Source organism: Theobroma cacao, chromosome 5 (genome assembly GCF_000208745.1).
Source record: "Theobroma cacao cultivar B97-61/B2 chromosome 5, Criollo_cocoa_genome_V2, whole genome shotgun sequence".
NCBI lineage: Eukaryota > Viridiplantae > Streptophyta > Magnoliopsida > Malvales > Malvaceae > Theobroma > Theobroma cacao.
The window spans coordinates 23296211-23313047 of NC_030854.1; positions in this window are offsets into that span (position 1 = coordinate 23296211).

Here is a 16837-nt window from a genome sequence, read left to right on the forward strand (position 1 = left end):
CAATCGTTGAAGCTTACAATTCTCCATTTAATAAATGTAAAGCTAACAATGGATTGTTTTGCCAAACCTAAGGAGTTAAAGGTATAGTATTGATAACTTTATTACATAGAGTTATCTTGCTACATTTTGGGCGCTAAAATAGCTAAGTCCTTGAGTTTCAGGTGCAATTTTAGGTAGTTTTCATTACTTTTCTTTAATTAGTTTAAAGCGTGTTGAGTCAATTAAATTCAAGTTATTTTAGTTCATTTGTATGTTGAAGTGCCTAATTTTAGCTGTTATTGATTTAGTTCCTTATTTTTGAAAGTCCATAAAGGAAAAGGGCTCAAGCGGTAATGAATAGTGCAAGTATGGCTAGGTGTAGACTTTCACTAAATATGTTACGATATTTCAAGCATAACCCTTGTTTCAGAAGTTCGATCAATGTGATTCTTAAATCACTTGAAACCTAAGAAGAAGGGATACAACTTTCATGTTCATCACTTCACTTAGTTTTAATTAGATCATGGTCAAAATCACGTTGAAAATAGTTAGACTATTGCAATTCTACACAAGGCAACTTAAAGGGCTAGCGCCACAGCCTCAAGAACTCCAAGGCCCCAGCACCAAGGATGCTTGAGCATCCCCATACTTAGGCGCTAGCAAGTGCATTTTACATTTCTACGTTTTCCAATTTTTAAATCTTAAGGCTTTTAAAAGGGGTATAAATAAGACTTTTGGAGCTAATAAAAGGAGGTTGGTCAAAGTAGCTTTTCAAAGGAAAAAGAACCACAAACAAAAGAAGAAAGGAGGAGAAAGAAAGCAAGATCAAAGCTTCGAAAGCTACAAAAATTTGTTTCTTTGTCTAGATTTGTTCTCCTCTCACTTTCTTTAGTTGTATTAATAATTTATTTATTGTATGATATTTTCTATGGATATTATGAACTAATTTGCTTATTCTAGGTTTATGGTTGAACTCATTATGTAAATTTGAATTTTTTTTATTTCTTTTGCTTATTATCAATGGGTATTGAGTTGTTTGTTTCAAATTTATACTTAATGCTTTTAATTACTTGATCAACAATTAGATTGAATTAAGTGTCTAGATGCAACTTGAAGAAGAGAGTTTAGATTGGACCAAAAATTGGAATAGCATGTGTTAAACTCACTTAGATATTTAGGTGACTTAATTTGCAATTAGAATAGAAATATACCTAAATATCACATGCAGGCAAGTTAAAGCAAATGCTTAAAGAATCCTTTTTTAATTGATTAACATAGATACATAGTGAGTCAATTAGGAAAGGTATTTGTACAAGGACCTCGACAAAGACTTGTAGTTAATTTTGGACTTTATATTAGCAAATCAACCCATGGATTAAGTAGAAAAGAGAAATTAGTTGTAAAAGAAATGTTGAGGAGTACTATAATCCTAGTCTTTTATCAATTATTTTCCATTAACTTTTAACCTTCAATTTTTAGTTTAAGATTTGTTAATTGAATTATATTTTTAGCTAATCTTCAATTTTGTGTGTTTGGATAATATTATGATGTTACAATTTTAGTACTTAGAGAGAGCTTGGTGAAATTCCCAAAAAGATATAATACGTTTCCTACTACTATATTATTTAAGCGATATGTGCACTTGCATGTGTAAAGTTAGCAACAAGTATACTAGTTTGTTGATATCTCTTCATTAATTATTTTTTTTTATGTAAAGATTGATAGCTACTTCACGTAGGTGGAAACGTCTTGAACATGGCTACTAACTGATGTCAATACCAAGGACTTGCTCATTCCATTTGTTTTGAAAAAAAGTAACACTTCAATAATTTGTGATTGTTTCTTTTATATCCAATTCTACTTGCATTTTGGGAACAAAGTTCAAAAAATATACTCAATTCTTTAGAGATGTCCCTTTTATAGAAATTAAACAATTTATGAATAAGTTGAAACACGTGGAAGTCTCTTTCTAATGTATTGTTTATTTTTTCTTTTTTTGTATAGCATCATATGTGAAACCCCACACCTTAGGTGTAGAATGATTAAGTAAAGTCCTGTTTGGTGAGCCATTTAAACATGTTTTTGGTTTAAAGATTTTGAAAATTTTCCTTAGAAAAGCCTAGATTTCAAGTTTACAAATATATGTGTTACTGGAGAAGAATGTGGGCTAAAAAGGATGGATTTTCAAAGTAAAAATCACATTATGAAACAAAAGTATCGATACATGATGAACAACTATCAATACTTTCTACCCAAAAAGCTTTCAAAAAGGATTTGGATGAACAAGAATCGATACATTAAACCCAGAAACTCAAATATCGATACTTTCCCAAATGTATCAATTCTTAACATCCTTTTTATAAAAATAAAAGGGGTAAAATAGAATTTTTCTCACTCAAAAATTTCCCTAAAAGGCTAATTTTCTTCAATCTAAACCCTTGGCCACCTTTTCACATTATTTCTTATTAACTCTCAACATTCTTAGACCCTTTTTCAATAAAATGTCTTAATTTTTGAAGATTGAAGGTTGGTTTAAGTTTTTCTAACAATCTAAGGTAAAGTCTTCAACTTTTAATCTTTCAAAATGTGATTTTCATTATTGATCCAAGGTGTTTCAACAGATTTTGTGTTTTAATAAGGGGTTAAAGATTTCCAAAAGTTTTGCTTGCTTAGGAGCTCACCAAGTTAAGGAATAAATTAATATTTAAATTCTTATAACTTTAGTTAATTGAAAAACAAGGGATTTATGCTAGAAAGTTAGTTTTGGATGAACTTGACTAGTTTCAAATTAGTGTAGGAGGATTACTACGTGATTTATGGGTTAAGTAATGTTGTCAATGATTGTTGAACAAGTAGGTGCTATCAAAACTCCAAGGATTCACCAGAGTAAAGTTTTGCTTTGGTAGAGGCCGAGTCTTTGAAAGGTGAGTGGATACAGGTATTTTATATGTAAGGTAAAGTATGTTTTCATTAAGGTGCTAATCTTGCATGATTTAAATACCATTTTTATGATGACTATTCAAATGTTTTCAATCCAACTAATTTCAAAGAAGTTTTTGAATCTACTATGTATGTAAATATTCTACCATGTATTAGCTTTCAATAAGAGGGAACAAGCCTTTTTAATGATTTCTTTCAAAATCGGCGCAAGTTAGTATGATGAATAAGAAATGCATGTTTGTTAGATGAGCTGTTAAGGTGGATGTAGACATTTCCACCCATGAGTTTATGAAATGATTATGTGATATGTATTTGAGCATGAAATGTATGATTATGAATTGTATACGATGTAGTTCCACATACCTTATAAGATAGTTATGAGTATAAATCATGAGCTATAGTCAAGCATGATTATGTATTGATGATGGCAAAATATATATAGAAATGTCATATCCTACATAGTATAGAAATCCAAGATAGAGGGATAATACCTTATCCACAATGAGTCGAGGCAAATTACCACTCACAGTGTGGGTGAGGTGGAATGCCACTCACAAGAGCTCTTAGGAATCCAAGATAGTATGGATTAAACCTTATCAATTATGAGTCGAGGTGAACTACCACTCATAGAGATCTTAAATAAGAGGACTATACCTTATCTGCTTTGAGTTAAGGCAGACTACCACTCACAGTTAGTTAAGTTTTAGATAATTTTTAAAAGAGCATAAAAGTTGGATTTTTAGAAAGATGACATACAAGTTATGATTGAGTAATGATATGATATTGTTGAGGAATTGATGGAATATAGCTTAGTCCAAGTGAGTCTTAGTCTATATGAATGTCCTTAAAAATAGAAGAACTTATAAAGTTAGAAAGTGTAAAAAATTACTTAGAAATCTATGTTTTATAAGTGAACATGTGTCAATACGTAGAAACAGAATGTCCCAAGAAGCATTATGTGTAGAAAGTGTCAATATTTTTAGAAAAGAATTGATACATAGAGTTCTGAAAACATTTTAGAGCAAAAGTATACTTCACAAAGATGTATAGATATCTTAGTTACAAAACAGTGTCTTCACTTCTTTTTCAAAAGGTTTTCAAATGATTTCAACTTCCATTTCATCCCAAATGTTTATACAACTATGGTTTCAATTAAACCTTTATAAAATGGTTTTGAACAACATTTTTTACAAGAGTTTGAAGGAAATTATGAAATTTATGAATTTTATGATTATGCAACTTATGATTTACGTAAAAATTCTTCCCCTTGGCTTGTCCCCTTCCTGTTTTCACCCACGAAGTCTGTCACAACCCATCCCAGGCCATGACCACTGCAAAGGCCTAATAAGAAAGCTCACTCAACTAAAATAAGCCTCTTATACCAAATCCATCTTATTAAACAAATCTCATAGTTGAGATAGTGCTTTATCTCATTAAGCATGCATACATGTACAATTGTACTCAAATTATATATTTCATTTGAAAGTTTGTAACATTTTTAAAACATTTGTGCATGTTTAAAACTATTAAAAGTAAAGGATTTAAAACTTCATATACCAACAAAAAGTGTGCCAACCAATTGCTAGGTATAAACATTTACCAAAGCTTTTAACCCAAACAAAGTATGACTCGAACTCAGCGGACTAAATCAACAAAAGGTGGGTAACCTTAACGGATTGCATTGACGTCCACTTACCAAGTGTTAGCAAAAAGAAAACTTCCCTAGTAAGCCAACCAAGGATCTACTGATCTAAAAACAAAAAAATATTTCGTGGGGTGAGATATAAAATTCTAGTGAGCGAAAACGAGAAAGGGAACAAGGAAAATGGAGGAATTTTGAATAAACATATTTGTAATAAGCGTGCAACTTTCCAACTTAAACCCAAGATCTAATCAAATGCATTTAAAAACAGTGAGGATTTTGCATCATTTAAAATGCCAAAATCATACTCGAAGTCCCTTAGAAACTTGGTCTAAGGTTGCTCAAACAAACTCATCAAAATGGGATCAAAATACCATAATAATGCACTTTTAGCTACAAGGATCAACCATTCATTGGTAAAGGGTCAATTTTTGTGAAAACCCAATTTATACATATTATGGAAATTAGAGATAACTTGAATTTTGATGAATTATATGTTAGTGACGATTACCTATGAGAATTCCTTGTCATTTGATGTAAATCCTTCCAAATTATTGTCATATTCATGGATGAATGTTGGTTGAAAGAATGGGAATAAGGAAACAAAATGGATGAATTTTTGCAAGTTTGAACTTGAAGGGTCGACCCCTAATGGTTAAAATCAACCCTAATGACTTGGGGCTTCGAAAACGTCAACATTTTAGCTTAAGGACAACTATATAAGGCCAAAACTTGACTATAGGGGATTAAGTAGTTGACTATATTTGAGGAATGAAGCCACAGTCGATTATGGGGATTAAGCAGTCGACCCTTAAATAGCTTAAAGCAAAAATAAAAGCTCAACTTGAACCCTAGCCCTCATTTTTCCTTCTCTTAACCTCTAACTCATCCCCAACAGCCACCAAACCTTCTTCATACCTTTCAAAAACCCATTGGATAAGGATTCAACTTTCCAAACTCAAATCTAAGGTAAGATTTGGTATTTTGTGTCTTAATCACAATGTTTCAACCTAACTCAAGGGTTTTGTAAATTTCAACTCATTTAATCTGAATTTGATCTAGGAATTTGGGGTTTTGGTTCTTCAACAAGGTTATGGATGTAAGAATGATTAAGGTTTCATTATGTATGATTTGAGTTTGAAGTATTATGAATTATTGGCTTCAAAATGAAAAATATGGATTGTTGGGAAAAAATAGAATAAGTTTCGCTAGAAACTAGAAACTTATGATAGGATTTATTGTGATAGGTGATTGCTAGAGCTCGAGATTTTAGATGAGTAAGATTTTGGTGACACAAAGCTTAAGAAAAAAATATACTTCTCATTAAGGTGAGTGGATACACCTTTTAAGTATTTTAATATGTAAAGCGAGCATAACTTTTATGGAAATGATATATTATGGGAAATATTTGTATAAGAATGGCTTAACAAAGGATTTGATGTTTACTATTTTGTAATTGGTTTCGAAAATTATGAATAAAAGGTTTTTCTACTTGATGATGATTTATTGATTGTGATAATCACAAATGATTTTCAACTAGTTTGCAAATCTATTATGTATGTAAATATTCTACTGCGTACTAGTTTTCAACAAGGGGGGATAAGCTCTCAAATGTTTTTCCTTCAAAATAAGATGAATGATATGATGTACATGCTTGGCATGATGTAGCATGTAAGGTTGGTGGATATATGAGCTCCTGGCTATGATGTTAATGAATGACTATGACATGTATGAATATGATGTGATGTGTTTGTGGATGTATGAGTTTTCACCTATGATGTTAATGAATGACTATGTCATATATGAATATGATGTCGATATGATGGTGGATGTATGAGTTCCCACTTATGAGATAATGAATGATTATGATGTATATGTACATGATGTCAATATGTTTGGAGGATGTATGAGTTCCCACCTATGATGTTTTAAGATAAGATATGAAATGCATGCCTTGAGTTGTATGTGATGAGTATTACATGTACTCTATGGGCTAAGCATCTGTGAAATCCCACCTTAAGTAAAATGATAATTTCAGAAAATCCTTAGGTGAACAAGTGAAATTGTAGTTTTGAAACACTAAATTTAGTTTCCAACCTTAGAAAAATTCATGTTTTGATGTTGTATGATGTTTAGCAAAGTTGGATGTTTAAAAGAAATCCAATTGGACAAGTTTCTAAGTGTATTTTTCTATATTGGAGCAAATGCGTCGATACATGACCTTGATGTATCAATAGATTTAGTCCAAAAAGCTTTTAAAAGAGGATTTGAAGAACATGTATCGATACATGTAAAACTATACCGATATATTTGGATTTTTTATAAACATCTATCAATACATAGCCAAATGTATCAATAGAACTTTTCCAAAAACCAATATATCAATACATTTCATCAATTTTAGAGAATAAAAGGCATAAAAATGTACTTTCACACCCTAGACTATAAATATACCTCAATTTTCGAGGGTTAGCAACCCTCAGCCATTTTTACAAGGTAAACCTTGAACTGTAAAGCTCTTCCAATCCATTTTTAGTTCAAGTCACCATTTTTATGATTTAAAAGTTTGGTTTTGAGTTTTTATGAAAAAAAATGACATTTTTCAACTTTGAAATAATTGAATTTTGAATTTTCAATATTTAAAATATTGTTTATGTGCTCAGATTTTCTTGTTCATTACTAAAGCTCAAGGTTTTGTGATTTTCCTAAAAATCTAAGCTCACCTAAAGTAATGATGAAAGATTTATGGATTCTTAAGCATTATTTAGTTAATGTAATAATGGGTTTAAGCTAGAAAAGTAGTTTTAGTGAAATCCGAATAGTTTCAAAAGTGTTGGAAATGTCTAGTATAAAACTATTAGACCAAATAATAATTGTGATGTTTGTTGTATGCTAGGAATGGTTTAAAACTCCAAGGAAATCCCCGTAGAAAAGTTGTGATATGAGCTAGAGGTCGAATATCCAATTCGGTGAGTAGATACACCTCTTCAAATATTTTACTATGTAAAGTGAATATGATTTTTATGGAAATGATTTGTTGTGCATGATGAAATTTTATTTTTAAGGAATGGTTTATTAAAGAATTTGAGTTTCAAGTTTTTCAACTATTATTTGAAAGAATGACTAAAGGTTTTGATTCAATGATGATTGATTGTGTATTGACACCATTGTTTTTCCAATCATTTGCGAATCTACTATATAAATATAGTACTACGTATTATTTTTCAACAAAGGGACACAACCCCTTTCAAATGTTTTCCTTTAAAATGAGATGAATGGTATAATATACATGCTTAACATGATATATCGTTATTATTCTTTATTTAAAAATTAAAATTTGTATATCGTTAAACACTTTTAACTCAAGAATATAAATTTAAATCTTTATTTTTCATTAAATTGAGATTGTTTTTATTTAATTGACTTGTTACGTTAACTCTTACACACTTACGTTAAGATTTAAAATTTAGTTATTCTACCTTTATAAGTTTTTACGTCAATTCTTACCGTTTTACGTCAAAGCTTTTCCATGCCAACTTTGAATTAGAATTTTTTTTATCCTTATTATTCTTTATTTAAAAATTAAAATTTATACATCGTTAAACATTTTTAATCCGAGAATATAAATTTAAATATTTATTTTTCATCAAATTGAAATTGTTTTTACTTAATTGACTTATTACGTTAACTCTCACACATTTACGTTAAGATTTAAAATTTAGTTATTGCACCTTTACAAGTTTTTACATAAATTCTTACAGTTTTATGTCAAGGCTTTTACGTGTTAACTTTGAACTATAATTATTTTTATCCTTATTATTCGTTATTTAAAAATTAAAATTTGTATATCATTAAACACTTTTAACTAGAGAATATAAATTTAAATATTTATTTTTCATTAACTTGAGATTGTTTTTACTTAATTGGCTTGTTACGTTAACTCTTACACACTTACGTTAAGATTTAAAATTTAATTATTCCACCTTTACAAGTTTTTACGTCAATTCTTACAATTTTATGTCAAGGCTTTTCCATGCCAACTTTGAATTAAAATTTTTTTTTATCGTTATTATTCTTTATTTAAAAATTAAATTTACACATCGTTAAACATTTTTAATCCGAGAATATAAATTTAAATATTTATTTTTCATCAAATTGAAATTGTTTTTACTTAATTGACTTGTTACGTTAACTCTCACATATTTACGTTAAGATTTAAAATTTAGTTATTACACCTTTACAAGTTTTTGCGTCAATTTTTACAATTTTACGTCGAAATTTTTCCATGTCAACTTTGAATTAGAATTATTTTTATCGTTATTATTCTTTATTTAAAAATTAAAATTTACACATCGTTAAATATTTTTAATCTGAGAATATAAATTTAAATACTTATTTTTCATCAAATTGAAATTGTTTTTACTTAATTGACTTGTTACATTAACTCTCACACATTTAGGTTAAGATTTAAAATTTTGTTATTACACCTTTACAAGTTTTTACGTCAATTCTTACAGTTTTACGTCAAGGCTTTTCCATGCCAACTTTGAATTAGAATTATTTTTATCCTTATTATTCTTTATGTAAAAATTAAAATTTGTATATCGTTGAACACTTTTAACTTGAGAATATAAATTTAAATATTTATTTTTCATTAAATTGAGATTGTTTTTACTTAATTGACTTATTACGTTAACTTTTACACACTTACGTTAAGATTTAAAATTTAGTTATTCCACCTTTACAAGTTTTTACGTCAATTCTTACTGTTTTACGTCAAGGCTTTTTCATGCCAACTTTGAATTAGAATTTTTTTATCCTTATTTGTCACGACCCGATACTCCTCTCAAGCTCGTGACAACCGTAGTGGTGCCCCGAACGACACTCATTACCCGAAATATCAATCAGAATCCCGCAAGGCTTTAATTTCAGTTTCTCATTTCCCCTATGAGTAACTGTTTCCAAATATCATGTTCTAAAAGATTTTAAGCTATTTCCAACTTAAATCAATAAAAAAAATGATTTTTGTCTTACAGGGGCATTTTGGTTATTTTTTTAAAAAAAATTCGAAACCAGCTAAAAATGTAGTATGCGAATATAAAACACATAATTCATAATAAAAAATAAGTTTAAATGTCTAAAACCTTCATTTAAAATGAAATTATGACTATTTGAATATAATAAAAATATTCAATAAAATATTTTATTTTCTTATAAAACAATATTTATAAAGTTACCGGTAAATAATTTTTGTAGCGTAAAAGCTAAATAAATTCATACATACTGTAATACAGATAACCAAAGCATAAGATTTAATTTACAATGACTAGTGGGCCCACGAACAACCAAAAGTATCAAAGCGGTAAACCTACAGTTTTTTAGGATGCAAGTTCAATTGTAGCCCTCAACAAAGTGAGCTATCTACTGACTATCGTGAGCCTGAAATGGGTGAAAATGAGGGTGGTAAGATTATATAATCCCTGTGAGTAAACAAATACCATCTAAAATATCTAAAGCTGAGTAAATGGAGACAAATAAAATAGATTAGCATAAAAATGATTCTCAGCATTTCGAACTCATTTTAATAAGATAAAATAGATTCATTTCACCAAAATAAACAACGAGACTTATGATTTACTGAAAAGTTTGGCTCGTGCCAAAATCATTCTCATACTCAGTTATCAGGGATACCTTGACCGAGGGCTATCCCAACTAAGTCCGCCAAGGCTGTTAAAAAGTTATGTACGCATAAATCATGTTTTTATTTTGAAAACATAGTCATTCCTTAGCGTTGGCTGAGTTCACCCTCACGTGGTGGTTTGGCGTGAAGTGAACTCTAAAGTGTTAACCTCAGGAGTTATCCATTCGTGCCTCTCATACTGAGGTAAGAATATAATAGGGTTACCGTGCCCCTCTAATAGGCTGGTCCACGGAACCCATCCACTACAGCGACCAATATATAACCCACCAATTCAATAAAATTTGCAATAGTATGACATGACAATTATTTTATTTTACAGTCTCTCAAGGCAAATTAACAGTTCATACATTTTCAACACAAATAACAATTCAGCCATTCATGCAAATATTATCATAAGCCATTCAATTCAAACCATGATTTATAACACAACAATTAGTCTCCAATTACTCCATTTTTAAAACCATCATTCAATTTCAAGACAATTTTTAAAATCATTTTCATTTAATCACATTTTGCTTATAAAACATAAAGATTTACCATTTAAACTCATTTTCCATAAAATCACAAAATTGGATAAAAACCACTTTAGATAATTAAGACGATAATAAGATTACTAACTATTTCGGGAGTCAAATTTTGAATACTTCGATTCTTGATCCTCGGGTACTATCTCTTTACTTTTGCCAGAATGCTCATCACCTAGACATAATACACAATAAGCCATTTACTATATTTGTGCTAAATTGTTATAAAACCAATTCAGGCTCTATACTAATGCATGAAATGGCATGTGAAATACTCGGGTAACTATCTAAATACGGTGTTCAATATAAATTCAGTTATGTACCTAAATAAAACGATATTGGCCTAATTCGATCTATCACCCGATTAATTGGCCAATACGTCCAATTCAACTCCAAATAATTCCATTTCTCTCCCAATACTTCAAATCACCAAACACAAGTCAAAAAACATAAAATTTAGCAAAACCATCATCACATTTTCTCTTGAAAAATTCGGCCATGGTGGGTGCATCAACACTATAATTTTTCAAGCTTGATTCTCACACCATAAATCACTAATTCCTAACCAAATCACTTGAAATAAAATCAAAATCATCATCAATATTCCACATGGAGAATTCAGCCAATGATGGGTGATGGAAGAACATGAATTTTTCTTGCTTGATTTTCATGCTACACATCACTAACTAACTAAAAACACTAAAATACATTGAAATCTAACCAAATCCAAGTTCAAAACTCCTCCCCCTATGTTCGGCCAGCAAGGGTATCCTCATGGAAACTTGATTCTCAACCATGGAAAATGAAAAAGAATGCATAGGAAAGGTAGATCACAAGCTAGAATTGAAAAATCTTACATTTTTTCACTTGTTTCCTTGAATTTTCACACTTTTCCCTTGAATTTTTCCACCTAGGGTTTTTGTTCTTCTTTTCTTCCTTTGTTCTTCCTTTGGCCGGCCATATGAAGAGAAATGGGCTGATTTTGTGCTGATTTTTAAGCCAAATAATAAATGGATGAAAATTTGACACATGTCACCATTCCATTGGTCCATGTGTCATACTTACCCATTAAGCAATCTCTCTCCACCACTTAAATTTCCTCAATTATCCATGATAATATTGGGTAAAATTCATATGCTGGACAAGTGTTGGGTGGTGTAAAATTACAATTTTACCCTTGGGTGACAAAATGACTATTTTACCCTTATACTTGAAAAAATGTCGAAATTAAAATTCTTCACTTCTCAAACTCAAATTATGTTCTAAATAGTCAATCTTGATCAAAAACTTCTTCCAACATTCCAATTTTAATCTCGGGTGGCAAAATGACCATTTTGCCCCTAGGTTATGAAAATTCTAATTTGACTCCAAATCGGTCCTCGAACTCCGAATTACCATTTTAAGTCATTCTGGGGTTTTAAAATTCTCAATTTCATCATAAAATCTCTATTTGGACTAGTTTGAGGCTTAATTCAACTTAATTGTACCATTTGGTACAATACCGTCATTTAATGATTTCCAAGGTATCCAAGTAAACAAACATGTATTTTTATGTAGGAATGAGATAATAAACATATTGTAGAGCTGGGCTTGACATTATTATTCTTTATTTAAAAATTAAAACTTGTTCATCGTTAAACACTTTTAATCCAAAAATATAAATATAAATATTTATTTTTCATTAAATTGAGATTGTTTTTACTTAATTGACTTGTTACGTTAACTCTTACGCACTTACGTTAAGATTTCAAATTTAGTTATTCTAACTTTATAGTTTTTACGCCAATTCTTATAGTTTTATGTCAAGACTTTTCCGTGTTAACTTTGAGCTATAATTATTTTTATCCTTATTATTCATTTTTTATAAATTAAAATTTGTATATCGTTAAACACTTTTAACTTGAGAATATAAATTTAAATATTTATTTTTCATTAAATTGAGATTATTTTTACTTAATTGACTTGTTACGTTAACTCTTACATATTTACGTTAAGATTTAAAATTTAGTTATTCCACTATTACAAGTTTTTACGTCAATTCTTATAGTTTACGTTAAGGGCTTTTTCATGTCAACTTTGTATTATAATTATTTTTATCCTTATTATTCGTTATTTAAAAATTAAAATTTATACATCGTTAAACACTTTTAATCCAAGAATATAAATTTAAATATTTAGTTTTTATTAAATTGAGATTATTTTTACTTAATTGACTTGTTACGTTAACTCTTACACACTTACGTTAAGATTTAAAATTTAGTTATTCCACCTTTACAAGCTTTTACGTCAATTCTTACCGTTTTACATCAAGGCTTTTCCATGCTAACTTTGAATTAGAATTTTTTTTATCCTTATTATTCTTTATTTAAAAATTAAAATTTTCACATCGTTAAACATTTTTAATCTGAGAATATAAATTTAAATATTTATTTTTCATCAAATTGAAATTGTTTTTACTTAATTGACTTGTTACGTTAACTCTCACACATTTAGGTTAAGATTTAAAATTTTGTTATTGCACCTTTACAAGTTTTTACGTCAATTCTTACAGTTTTACGTCAAGGCTTTTCCATGCTAACTTTTAATTAGAATTATTTTTATCCTTACTATTCTTTATTTAAAAATTAAATTTTGTATATCGTTAAACACTTTTAACTCGAGAATATAAATTTAAATATTTATTTTTCATTAAATTGAGATTGTTTTTATTTAATTAACTTATTACGTTAGTTCTTACACACTTACGTTAAGATTAAAAATTTAGTTATTCTACCTTTACAAACTTTTACGTCAGTTCTTACCATTTTACGTCAAGGCTTTTCCATGCCAACTTTGAATTAGAATTCTTTTTATCCTTATTATTCTTTATTTAAAAATTAAAATTTATTCATCGTTAAACACTTTTAATCCAAAAATATAAATTTAAATATTTATTTTTCATTAAATTGAGATTGTTTTTACTTAATTGACTTGTTACATTAACTCTTACACACTTACGTTAAGATTTAAAATTTAGTTATTCTAACTTTATAAGTTTTTACGTCAATTCTTATAGTTTTATGTCAAGGCTTTTCCGTGTTAACTTTGAGCTATAATTATTTTTATCCTTATTATTCATTTTTTATAAATTAAAATTTGTATATCGTTAAACACTTTTAACTTGAGAATATAAATTTAAATATTTATTTTTCATTAAATTGAGATTATTTTTACTTAATTGACTTGTTATGCTAACTCTCAACATTTACGTTAAGATTTAAAATTTAGTTATTCCACCATTACAAGTTTTTACGTCAATTCTTACAGTTTTACGTTAAGGGCTTTTCCACGTCAACTTTGAATTATAATTATTTTTATCTTTATTATTTTTTATTTAAAAGTTAAAATTTGTACATCGTTAAACACTTTTAGTTTGAGAACATAAATTTAAATATTTATTTTTCATCAAATTTAAATTGTTTTTACTTAATTGACTTGTTACGTTAACTTTCACACATTTATGTTAAGATTTAAAATTTAATTATTTCTCTTTTATGAGTTTTTACGTCAATTCTTATTACTTTATGTTAATGATTTTTAATCGTACCGTTTAGGCTTTTTAATGAGAAATTTAAATTACATGTGTTTTTATTTTTGTTATTATGCATTTTTAATTTTGATTTTTTAATTTGTTATAATGTCAATCCTATAAATGTGAAATTTCAACCATTGAATAAAAGTAAAGCAAATAAACGGTTTCCATTAAAACCCTAAAAAAAAGTCCATCAAAGGAAGGAGTTTCCCCCACTGAAGGAATTTTCTATTAGAGGTTGGAGGTGGAGGACTCTCATATTCACCTTCAATAACTAGACAATTTTGTTGTATTAGCTTTACAATAACAAGCCCATCCTTTGTCAAATAGTTTGCGGATCAAGATACTATACCAAAGCCAACTTCTGTTTTATCTCTGTATAGTCCATTAAAGAGATGACTCTCCCCCACTAAGGGAGTTTTCTGCCTGACGTTGGAGATTGTCTTCACAAGCATTATAAAGCACACTAGAAAACTGTCACGTCTTACAGGTATGAGCTTTGCCCCTTATGGCATATAAATTTTCATTTATCCTTTTTATTTTCCCTTGATTCTTAATGTGAGTCTGTTTTCAAAATTTTATGCAACCAGTAAAAATAGAAATTTTATTTATTTCTGCATGGCAAGAATGTGCGTCAAGTATCAAGGTTAAAATTGTTAAGTATGATATTTTAGTTTAGCAGACTCGTTGCTTCAGCAAATTTCTGTCTACTCAGGGTTGTTCAAAATGTTATAACTTATGTATTAAAAGAGCTCTGGTTGATACTCATTCTCTGGATTAGATTAGTCTACAATCAAACGTTTACTCGGTAGCTCAGATCTTTAAGAAGTCTGCTCATCTCTTTGTATATATTCTGGGAGGTTGATATACTATATAACTCAATCCCATGTTTCTCCGAACAATTGGAAAAAGGTAGTATCATCATCTCAACACTCGATCATAACTTTGTGGTTTAATTCTAATAACACGATGTAAGTATTTCAATTTTGTGGCAGTGTTGTTTTTTTAAAGATTTTAATGCCATGACAAGTCATGATTCAATGACTGTGTTGAGACAAGATAATTTCCAAGGGAATTGAAAATGACTCAAAAAAATTTAGATATACAAATTGTGCCAAGCGATCAATCTTTGTTTCCCGAAAGTACTGAGAAGTTCCTACATTCATTTCAATGAAAAACAAAGAAAAACCTTCATGTGCCAAAGCGTAGATATTTAGTAAATGTTGCCATTACCTGGCCACAAGCCAGTCTTCAGGCACCTCAAACAATACTTTTGAAGTATTCAGAACCTTTCCCATGCTCCTAACTAGTTCCGTTGTGGTCTCTTTAGCCCCGTTGGTTTATTGGCTTCGATGGCCCTTTACCGTTGTCTTCTATCTTGTTGTTTTCAGCCTCAGACACGTCCAGGAAAATTTTGTTGGCCAAGCAAATGAGACTTTGAATTTATTCCTGGCATCTGTGAATTACAAACTCAATGACAAATATGCATCAGCCTTCTAGAGGACCTAAATTGTTAAAAAAGTGAACAGAAAATAGCATTGAAGATGAAAATAAGGTCTGCACATTTGCATTCAATTTCAATGTATTTATATATTGTAGTAGTGTAGGACTTGATAGATTGTTACTGTCACGACCCAGTACTCTCTTCGAGGCCGTGACAACCGTCGCGATATCTCGATAGACATTCATTACCCAAAATATCAACCGAAACCTCGCAAGGCTCCTACATCAATTTTACATCTCCCTTGTGAGCAACAGTTACTAAATATCATGTTTTGAAAGAATATAGACTATTTTCAAATCAAAACGATCAAAAAGTAATTTCTACTGTATAGGGGTATTTTGGTTATTTTACCCAAAAATTTTGAAACCTGTTAAAAATATAATATATAAATGAAAAATATACATTTCATATCTAAAAATAAGTTTAGTTATCTATATCATCCATTTGAAGTGAAATTATGGCTAATCAAACTAAATAAAAACATTAAATAAAAATATTCCGTTTTCTTATAAAACAATATTTATAGAATCTTGTATAAACAATTTTTATAGCGTAAGAGCAAAATAAATTCATATATATAATAGCACACTAAACCAGGTATACAAAAATATTCTACAATAACATGTGGGCCTCTAATATAACCGAAAACATACAAGACTGTAGACCTTCGATTTCTAAGGATGCAAATCCAAAAGCAACCCTCGACAAAATCGACTGTCTATAAATTATCCTAAGCCTAAAATGGGTAAAAAAAAGGGGTGAGTTTTTATAAACCCAGTGAGTAAGTAAATTTCATCTATAACATCTAAAGCAAAGTAAATGGAGACAATTTAAAACATCTCAGTATAATATGATTCATAATATCAAATCTCATTTCAACCCATATAAATCAATTACATTTCATCAAAAATAATCAACAAGGCTTATGACACTCTTAAAAACTTGGCTCATGCCTAAAACTTGTACTCGGTGACAC